The sequence below is a fragment of the Equus asinus genome, chromosome 2, assembly GCF_041296235.1.
Source record: "Equus asinus isolate D_3611 breed Donkey chromosome 2, EquAss-T2T_v2, whole genome shotgun sequence".
Classification (NCBI taxonomy): domain Eukaryota; kingdom Metazoa; phylum Chordata; class Mammalia; order Perissodactyla; family Equidae; genus Equus; species Equus asinus.
Genome location: NC_091791.1, coordinates 20,112,256 through 20,122,775, shown reverse-complemented (window position 1 = coordinate 20,122,775; position 10,520 = coordinate 20,112,256). Strand labels below are relative to the sequence as shown.

Genomic DNA, 10,520 nt, shown 5'->3' with positions numbered 1-10,520 from the left:
TTGTCACACAGTAACTCATAACTCCATTATCCTATGTAATATTATGTGATACATTATAGTTTACTCATTTATTTACTTATTGTCTCTCTTCTCAAGTAGGATGTGACGTCCATGAGAACGATAACTTTGCTTTGTTCCCTGCTGTACCTCTAGTACCTAGGACATTACCTGGATCACAGGAGGTGCTGAATTTGTTCAACGTTTGTTAAATGAATGACTGGAGCCTGCTGACACTCACTCAAATGATTTGAATGAGGATTTATATTTCCATGTACATGGGAGGTCCTCAGGATGGGAAGGACTAGCTTGATTTCTCTTCTAATTTAACTGGTTGGGTGTTTTGTAAGTGATGAACCCCACAACTAATACAATAAAACCAATCAGGGTCTTCTGAGAACAAAATCAGAGGCATGAAAGCTTATGTTTTCATTCAGCCAACCCTCACAGGATAACAGATTTTTCCTATTTAGGTTCTCATCAAAGCCAAGGACAGCAGACCACCGTCAGGATTGGGACTGGTCATCAACACAAAGTGGTAATGGACCACAAGAGATGGCAGCTTCCAGGGAAATATGGTCCCTGAAATTATGAGCCAAAACAAACTCCCTGGAAATCAAAGTCCAACCCCTCTCTAATTGCTAGCCCTGGGTCTTGTAGGGCAATGAGGGCTGGAGTGCTTCAAAGCTGGGAGAACCCATGGGTCAAATGTAAGCCATATCTGTGGGAACCCAAAGGTCAAGAGTCTAAAGGCAAAGATGGAAACCAAAGGGGCTGGTTGATAATGGGCAGGGGCAAAAACAAAAGCAAACCAAGAATGCCTGAGGAGAGCAATAAATCTTAGCTTTCTGGAGTCAATGGTTCTCGACTCTGCCTGCCCAATAGAATCACCTAGGGGAACAGTGCTAGTTATTAATTTGTATTTCTTACTTTAAAACTACCCTTCTACATTCCCCTTTGAAATGCTAGGGCTGGGATTCCGTAAACAGTGTTTCTCCTTTACCAGCTCTGCCAAACGGGGGCACTAGAGGAGACTGAAAGGATGGAACATGGAGAAAGGATTTTTCTCCATCCTGTTTGCTTTCAGTTCTTATCAGTATCACCCTGGCTCTAACAGTTGGTTCCAGTAGCAACAGCTAGTTTTAGTTTCCAGTTTTGTCACAATCCCAGAGCCATTTGTGTCTGAGATACAAGCTGTAGCAAGCCAGTGCCCCCTCCTTCGAAGTCTGCTTCCATCCAGCTCCATGGGATCCTGCCTCTGAGCTCAGACACCAGCAACAACTGGCAGCACAGCACAGAGGTGAGGGTCTCAGCGCTTCAGGGCCCCTCCGTGGTCTGAGTTTTAAGAACCCTGACTTCATTCCTTTGTTTCCTCCACCCTTGGAGGTAGTAGCTGCTGCCTGCATTCCTCAATAAGTGGTTAACTTGTTAAAAATTATTTTAATTAAATTCTTTGTTTCTGGTTTCTGGGTCCTGACAGGACCCTGATTCTAGGCATATGAAACATACTGATGTCTGAATTCTCCTATAACCAAAAGTTGATTTCATCGGTCTACTATGATAAGACTCAGGGCATTTTAAAAGTCCCCAAGCGATTTTATGTACAGCCAGGGTAGAGAAACACCATACTAGAGTGTTCTTGTTTACCTCTGAGGAACAGTTCAACTGACTTAAAGATAGAAGTAAGATGTACCCAAAGCAGGACCCTGAACTGTCCCCCTTTTCAACAATTCCTACAGCTGCCTACACTTGTGTTTAGCAGAAACCACCTCCTTTTTAATTTGATTGAGTCCATTCATCCATTGAAGAGTAAGAGTTTTTTTGGCCATTCATGCTTTCAACTCCTTAGCAGATGGTACCAACCATTTGGGCTGGTTTCACCCCTCTGCTCCCATTTTCAGGATGTCCCTTGACTCCTAAAATACCTCTGGATATCCCATTCTGGGTGTGATCAACTGAGTTAGGAAATTACTAAATGGTTGTTTCCTTGTCACTAAAAGCAAAATGAAGGGCGGCTCTTGGGTATTTACAAAGGTCTTTAGAAAAAAACAACAACTTGCATTTGCATTCAGAGAACATCCATCTTACACAGGCTCTTTGTGTGCAAATTCAACTCCCTAGCTGCTGATTTTCATTAAATATTTCATCCGTGTGGGGACTACTGTCAACATTACTAATGGGATTTCTGTTTAATTTCTTGATATAATTTATCATGAAGTAAACTCCCAGAAAGGAGTTCTGACCAACTGGATGGGAACTCAAAGAAAAGGATGGGTTCTTTCTACAAAGGGAATGATTTTAATGTCAAACAAGCAGGAGCTTGGGAATGTATGGACCTGGTGACTTTGCAGGAAACATTATGAAATGCAGTTAAATGGATGTACCCAGCACAAAAGCTTGCTGTTTCAGGTTTCTGCATAATGTGTCTCCATGAATCAGACAGGGAGAGGCACTTCATGAAAACTGCCACCTTCCCTTTGAATGCACTTTTTTCTACTTGGCTGTCTTGCACTAGACCATGGAATTATGCTGATCTCGGACAGCACACATCTCAACAGATAGCATGCATAGATCCCCACCTCCCCCTCTCAAATAAACTACATAACAGTTCAGAATAAAAGGCAATGAAAGGGAATAAGCAGACTTACAGGAAATTGGTAAAATGACAAAAGATGCGTGCACGCACACAGACTCTAAATCACGCTGCACAACACATTATTTGCCCTGCTTCTGCTCTCATCTCTCAGAGGGAAGGCTAGACCCGGGCACCTCTTCTACCTATTATTTCTTTAAGGAAATGAGATCTGAGGCATGATAGACTATAATAGAAGTGTGTTTAAGCAAAGCTGCTTACAACTTTTCAAGTAGTTCTGGTTTCTGTTATAGAGAGAAACGTGAGGAAAATACTAACAAGTAAAGGGACAAAATCTTGAAATGGATTGGGGATAGAACATTTCTCTGATCTTCAAAATGCTTTCTTTGGTTTGTTTATAGTTTGGGAGAAGTAGTCTTAAGCGGGGTGAGGTTGTAGATTTCTAGAGATAGGAAGAGTGGTTGGACAAATCATTGATTTGAACTGATTGCTTTGGTGCCACCAATATGCAGCTAATTAGGAAAGCTTCTATCATGTTCTACTGCTCAGAAACTTCAATGACTCTCCAGTGCCCACAGGAAAAATCCTTGAATTTGGATCCCACTACAATTTGGTACCAAATTCCCTTTCTTGTATTTGTCACCTGGAACTGTGCCAGGCAAATGCTCCGTTTTAGCCTAAGGGTTCATGTCTTGCACTAGTAGTTAAGAGCACTCTGTTTCATATCTCAGCTCCCCATGTATCAGCAACTCCACAATCTTGGATAAGTTCCTTTGCCTTCTGAACTTCCATCCCCTCATCTGTAAACTGAGAATAGATCTTATAAGGTCATTTTAAGGAAAGCCTGTAGGGTGACCAACAGTCCTCGTTTGTCCAGGACTGAGAAGCATCCTGGTATGCAGGACTTTCAGCGCTAAAACAGGAAAATCACACGCAAACTGAGATGAATTGGTCATTCTACATGACATATTGCAAATAAAACATTTAGCACTGTGCTTGGCACCTAATAAATATGATGGTAACAATCATTATATATATTTTACTTGTTCTTTCCTAAACATGCTTTGCATTTCCTCCCTCCAAGCCTTTGTCCCCTCAATCCCCCTGCTACCCCATTGTCACCACTGGAATCTCTTACCCTCTCTCTTTCGCTTATCAAAATCCTATTCGTCTTATTTCCCTGACCAGACTGGACACTAGTGAGGGTGGGTGCATCTTACTCAGACTTGGGTTTCCTGCAGTTCTTGGCAGCGTAACTGTCATGTGGTCAGGGGGTACCCCATGCATGTTTGTTGGTATATTAACCCGTGTCCATTTTTCACTGTAGGAAGAAATTCACATCTGTAACTATATTAAATGTGCAGAAAACGCCCTTGCCCTGCAGGTATTTGCTGCCTAAGAAGCAAGCTCATGCCACAGTGGCAAGATCTAATGCTGAAGTGCCAAGTGGTAAACTCACGGTTACTATATAGTCACCTTCACAATTGCTATTGAGTTGTTTCAATATTTCCTCAACTATCACACCTGAAAGGGACAGACATATCTTTCAGAGGCATCAGACTTTCTTTTCAGTTCCTTGTAAAATAGCTCAAGGAGTTTTTGTTGGCATCACCAGAAGAAATTCTGACACTGCAGGGTCATGCTTTCGCACTCAGTGGAATGTTTTAGAATGTTCTTTTTTGGAAGAGATTGTATTTCACTATTTCCTTTGTGTAAATATAACATTTAATTACCAACACAAAGAAACCATTCTCTGAGAACTAAATTGCTTATTAACAAAAGATTTGAAATGGGCTTGAGTTTCAAAAGGGAATAGAAGAAATTGAAGACATGTATCTTTAAACAATGATTACACAGTTGAAAATCATATAGTGAACACAATTTTGTGGATTCAATTAACTTGTTATTGGAGGAAAGACAGAAGACTAATCCTACAAATTCAGAAGTGTTTGGATTTGTTTTTTTTTTTTCAAAACTTGACTTAAAATGTGATACTTTGAATTTGGAAGTTGTGTTCTTTATTCCACAGTTCAGTTGGGAGTCTTTGGACACATAAGTCCACTTTTATGGTGACAGTCTCAGAAAAGTTTAACAGCAAATAATCGTATTATTTTGCTTATGTCTTTCCACCCATTACAACTGGAACCATGTGGAATGTTGATTATTCAGTTTTCAGAATCATGCTTATTATATTTTCCATCTCATTCCAAAGTTCATTGAATCTGATACCCAACCAGAATATGTAGATGCAATTGCTATTGTTTTCTCCCATTAATGCAAGCATATGTTATTTTCTCTTTTTCCAATTCTTAACATAAAAATTGCCTTAATAGGATCTTTAAATCAGTATCCAGAATGACTGATAGGCTCTGAATGCAATTTAGAGGGTTGGAAATTCACTCTAACAGGCTTAGGGGAAGAAGAGTTTAAGGTTACAGTGGTCTCTGACCCACCAGGGCAAGAAAACCCAGGTCAAACAGGCTATGAAGATTCTTTAATATCAAACTCTTCCTCACAGGAGGTACACAGCCCCAGCCTCCCTGGGTCCTGGAATCTTGATGAAAGAGTCTGCAGTCCTCCTCAGTCCCAGAGGGTCTGAAGAACCAGGGCCTTCTATGATCTGGAAGGACCCCTGACTCCATCCCCACCTCTGCCCAGCCACGCACACATGCACCCATGCTGTATTTCAGGATAAAGACGTAAAGCAGAAGCAAATCAAAAAAGGCAAAGCAAAAAAACCCCACATATTAAAAAAAGGATCAAGTTTGTGTTATATGCCCTGAATTCAACAGGCATTTAGTATAATTTGACATGTTTGTCATGTAATATATGGCAGAATTGATTTTTTTGACTGATCGCAAAATGGTGTTACAAAATACTGATTAAGAATATGGCCTTTACAGTTGGACAAATCTGGTTTTAAGCCAGGTCCTGCCACTAATTAGCTTGCTGGTCTTGGGCAAAAGTCCCTTCAACACTTTGGCCTACTAACCTTGGTCTCCTCATCTCTGATTTGGGGATAGTGGTCCTCTCGCACAGGTGTCATGAGGCTGACATGAGCTGCTTGGTGATAAGACTCCCCATGACCTAAGACTCTATGATGCTCACGCCACCGGTGTAGGGCTCACCACACCATGATGGCACGGCCTGGCCTTGCACAGTGCTCCGCTCTTGACTAAGCAGATTGAACTCTGGAATTTGTTTGAAGGCCATAGCCATTAAGGTTGATGGTGAAGACAGGTCTTAAATTTCCCGTTTTATGGATAAGAAGATTAGGATAAATACAATAGCTAACTCATAGCAAAAGCTTACCATATGCCAGGCACTGTCCTACATGTTTTGTATGTAATTTCTCATCAAATTCTCACAGTAACCCAATGAGGTGGCCACCATTATTATTCCCATGTTTTACAGATAAGAAAACTGAGGTTTAGAGCTAAGTTGTGCAATTAACAGGGCAGGTGGGCAACAGTATTACCTCTTCTTATACCTGCAATAAAAAGCTTTCAGTTTACCTGATTGTCCATCTTCTATAGATTCCAGTTGAGCAGTTTCGTTGTACTCCTGAGGCTGAGGAGCACAAAGCACTAGGCATGTCAGAAAGGACGTTTTAATCCAGAGCTGGGCCAAAAGGCAAATGGGGACCTGCACCAGGTCTTCTGAACTCAGAGGATCTAGGCCTTGGCTTGGAACCAGGTGCCAGCAATAATATCTAGAATGTCATGGAGAAAAGCAAAACATCTCCAATCAGGACCTCTCTCTTCTCTGGGCTCCACCCATGGGAGATCCATGTGGCCAGCAGGACTTGAGTTAGAATTCCCTGACAGTAAAGAGGGGCTGACCCTGAGAGAAGTCCCTGTCCATTCTGCCCAGGGCCCCAGAGCTGTGGGGACAGCACTTTGTCGAACAAAAGGTCAAATTTTCTAGGAACAAAGCAGACGGTGCTGATTCTGAGCAGAGTGAAGGCTGTTCAACCTGGTCTTGAACAGGGAAGAGAAAGGACCCCTCCACACACATAGAAAGGGCAATGGAATACCATGCAGCCTCATTCTTCCAAGGCAGGGCCACCAAGCGCAGATGTGCAGCTAGCTAGCTGTGCGTGTGCTGGCTGGGAGGGGAGTAGGGGCTGAACTCAGGCCCCCGTCTGGGCTTTCAGTGGCTGTATGAACCCCACCAGGGGGATGCCTCACATGCAAGGTCTGTCCCACGCCAGGAACTGCCCTGTCTGTCTAGTTCTAGCCCTGCTACCCTCTGTGTGACCCTGACCGACTCTCCAATCCTTCTGAGCTTTGGCTCCCTCATCAGTGAGATGAGAAGCTTATACTAGGTGATAACTGAGAGCTTCTCATCCTAAGGTAGGATGACATTTTTTTCCTTTTTGGAAGTCTTTCTCTGAATAGTTTCCACCTTGTCGTTCTAACTAAGTATTTGGAGAATTCAATTGATTCTACAAGTTGGATGTTACCCTATTAATGGGCTCCAGGCTGAACTAGATTCAAAAATTTAAACTGATTGCATATTTTTCCTTTGCTTTTTTAAATGATTATTTTAAAAAGAACCTTTAGCTTTTCAAAACAATTTTAAAAAATAGGATTAACTACCTTCAATCCAACTAACTCTATATGACTATTGTTTTCATTTTTGCCTCCTATTCCAGTTTGTAGCCATCCACATAGTTATACTGATACAGTTGCAATCACAATGTCCACATAATTCAGTAATTTTTCTTTCGCTTGAAACTTTAGCTTAAACATTTCCCATGTATCCAAGTCTTTCTAATTATCATTTCAATGAATGCATTATCTTTCATCAGAGTCCTTGCACCATAATTTACTTAACAATTTCCAGTATGCTGCACACAGAGCTTGCTTCCAATTTTTTCTTGCTAGTATTGATAATGTTGTTAATTAACATCTTTATGCATACAGCTTCCTTTTTTTTCTGATGAATAATTGACTCTTAAAGGGGAAAAAAAGCCCTCATGTATTGTGAAACTAACTGCTGGAATCTGTGAAGCAATATTTGCATCCTTGAAATTTGGTTGTTTGTAAACTGCAGAATTCCCTCCTGTTGCCAGCGAGAGAGGAAGGCTTGGGACACAGTTCTTATCAGTTGTCCCTTTTGAAGACACCTGTGAAAACTGTCCAATGGCACTTGGGCAAGCCCCTTTATTTTATTGTCCCTCTTTTTCCTTTTTTTTTCTTTTAAAATATGTGTTACAGGAGCTTGCAGGCAAATAGCTCACTTTTATGTAGATAACTAGGTCCTCATAATGCCCAATCCAGAAGGCAAGATAGAGGGACCCTCCTCCTACCCCAAATCAGTCCCTACAAATGAGTGTTTTCAGATTACAGGGCTGCTTGAATAACCACCCATTCCGTTTAAAACTCAATTCCAAAGCAAAGAGAGAGCCATTTCTGTTTAAAGGCAGTACATCAGACACAGCAAATATGACACTCCAAATCAGCAAGGGCTATGAATAATTTCAACCACACTTAGAAACACCATTTTTAACACTGTGGCAAATGTCACCAATTTCAGGCATAGGGTAGGCATTCTGGCGCATACGTCCCTAAAGTCTGTATTGTTTTAAACTGAAAATCAAAAAGAATCGAGTGATTTTCATTTTATGGGAAACCAGAGTTATTACTAAAGCAAAACATGCAAATTAAATTAAGTTAAAGCCACATTCGCACTAATGCTTTAAAAGGGAAGACTTGAAGTCTGACGCTGTTTACCAAAGGCATCGCCAGGCCTGGGCGGCTGAGCAAGCATAGCCTGAAAATGTCTCAAGAAGCGAAATTTAGGTCATTTGTATTCACTGTGTTATGCAGAGTCACAGACCTTAGAAAAACATACTAATAAAACATCACGCTCAGCTTAATGGTCTCCCCTCATTCGGCCCCATAATGATAAATGAAATGCCATTAGCATAGGGAAGTCCATTTCTTGCAGTCTGTGGAGCCCAGGATGGTGACAGAATTGGAATGCAGAGAATTGATTATTCACAGATCAAGGGAAAAATCTAACGTGTTCCAAACTCCATGCTGAAGCCCAGATCGAAGTCCAAGCTCTGAGAAGGATTGGGGTCACCAGACTGCAAACATAGAGTGCTCAGACCTAGGCACATGGACGGCAACGCTGCTTGGAAAGATTTTTCTTAAGGTAGTATTTGAGAAAGACCAGAAGAACAGGAAGTTGCATGCTTCCAAGGGTCTCTCCTTCGCTCTGTAAGGAGCCCCTTATTCAGTCCTTATAAAAACACCTTTGTGGTAAGTTCCTACCATGGGCCAGATGCTCTGCTGGGCCCTGGGAATCAGATAGAAATAAGACAGACAAGCTCCTGCTCTGTGGCACTTACAGTCCAGTGAGGAAGACAGTGTGATAAACAACAATGGCACTTTTATAGTACTTTTCACTACCTGGAATTATTTAACAGGATAACTGGCTGGTAGGGTTGTTAGACTTAGCAAATAAAAATATAGGATGTCCAGTTAAATTTAAATCTCAGATAAATAATGAATAATTTTTTTAGTATAGGTATGTCTCAAATATCACATGGGATATACTTGCAATAATTATTTTTTTGTTATTTAGCTGAAATTTAGATAATTAACTGAGCATTGTGTATTTCATCTGACAACCGAAGGAGTGGGTTGTGGGTGAGGCAACATAAAATAGGATGGTTGGGGGGCTGGCCCCATTGCCTAGTGGTTAAGTTTGGTGCACTCCACTTTGGTGGCCTGGGTTCACCGGTTCAGATCCTGGGCACAGACATACACCACTCATCAGCCATGCCATGGAGGTGACCTGTATACAAAACAGAGGAAGATTGGCATAGGTGTTAGCTAATCTTCCTCAGCAAAAAAATTTTTAAAAAATAGGATGGTAAGGGAAGCTTTCTCTTCTAAGACCTTTTCAAGTTGGGAGCAACCTCCCTTTTAAATGTCTATGTGATAAGAACGAATAGCAAACAAGCACACAGAACTTGCCTGTGTCAGGTGCCATCCTAGGTACTTTCCACATATTAACTTATTTAATCTTCACAACACCATTTAATGGGTAAGGAAACTGAGGCACAGACAGGGTAACTCACTCTCCCAAGGTCACCCAGTGAGTAAGCAGTGAAGTAGTCAGTGAGTCTGGCTCCAGAGGTTTTGATCATAACCACGTAAGCTTGTCAGTAAATCCACCTTTGGAAGCATTTAATTTTTCCGAAATCAAGGAGCTTTCTCAAGACATGCTGTGGTTCCAGCCAGCTGAGGAAGCCACTGCCTTCTCTCTTCCCAATACACACTTCCTGTTCCCACTGCTGATATCTCTGAGTTACTTACCCATCTAATAGCATTTTTTATTTGCAGTCACTTTTATTGGAACACCATCGAAGCTGTATGAGTTAAACCTTATCATTATCCTCATTTTACAGATGCAGAAGCCAAGGCCTGGAGAAGTTCAGTCACACCTGTGAGCGTGATGCCATGACCGTAATCATCAGAACCAAGACTTGGCCTTAGAGCTATAGAAACATCCTCCTGGCGTCTAGCCCGCGTCTAGCAGGTGCTCCGTCTGTATATGTTGAATGAACTGAATACACTGTGCTTGTGGTGTAAGCACCTGACAATTAGCTGTTTTGATTGTCCTAAGTCCCTGACATTAAGCTTTTGATTGTTGATCACCCATTTCAAAGACATCCATCTCGAATAAACACATTGCCAGCTACACAACTAGATAAAGAACCAGGCTGCCCGACCTGTGAGGTTCCCTTGTGGAGAGCTCTGGCTGACTCAGATAACTGACCCTTTGACTGACTGCTCGCTATTCCCTTCCTACGCTTTAATTCCTGCTTTTATGTTTTAAATTCACCAATAAACAGCAAACCCTAGGCCCCCATCTCTGACCCCAAAAAAAGACAGAGCTCAGGTCTATGCTG

The 10,520-nt window shown here is 41.7% G+C and overlaps 1 long non-coding RNA gene across 1 annotated transcript in view; it reads left to right on the top strand.

Moving 5' to 3' along the window:
- Positions 1–1,148: 1,148 nt before the first annotated feature.
- The window catches only part of LOC139040051 (uncharacterized), a 48,900-nt gene continuing 39,528 nt past the window's right edge, over positions 1,149–10,520 (top strand). The window contains exons 1-2 of the long non-coding RNA XR_011493844.1: positions 1,149–1,297; positions 10,017–10,147. This is a non-coding gene — a long non-coding RNA (uncharacterized lncRNA). The remainder of the gene's footprint in view (positions 1,298–10,016; positions 10,148–10,520) is intronic.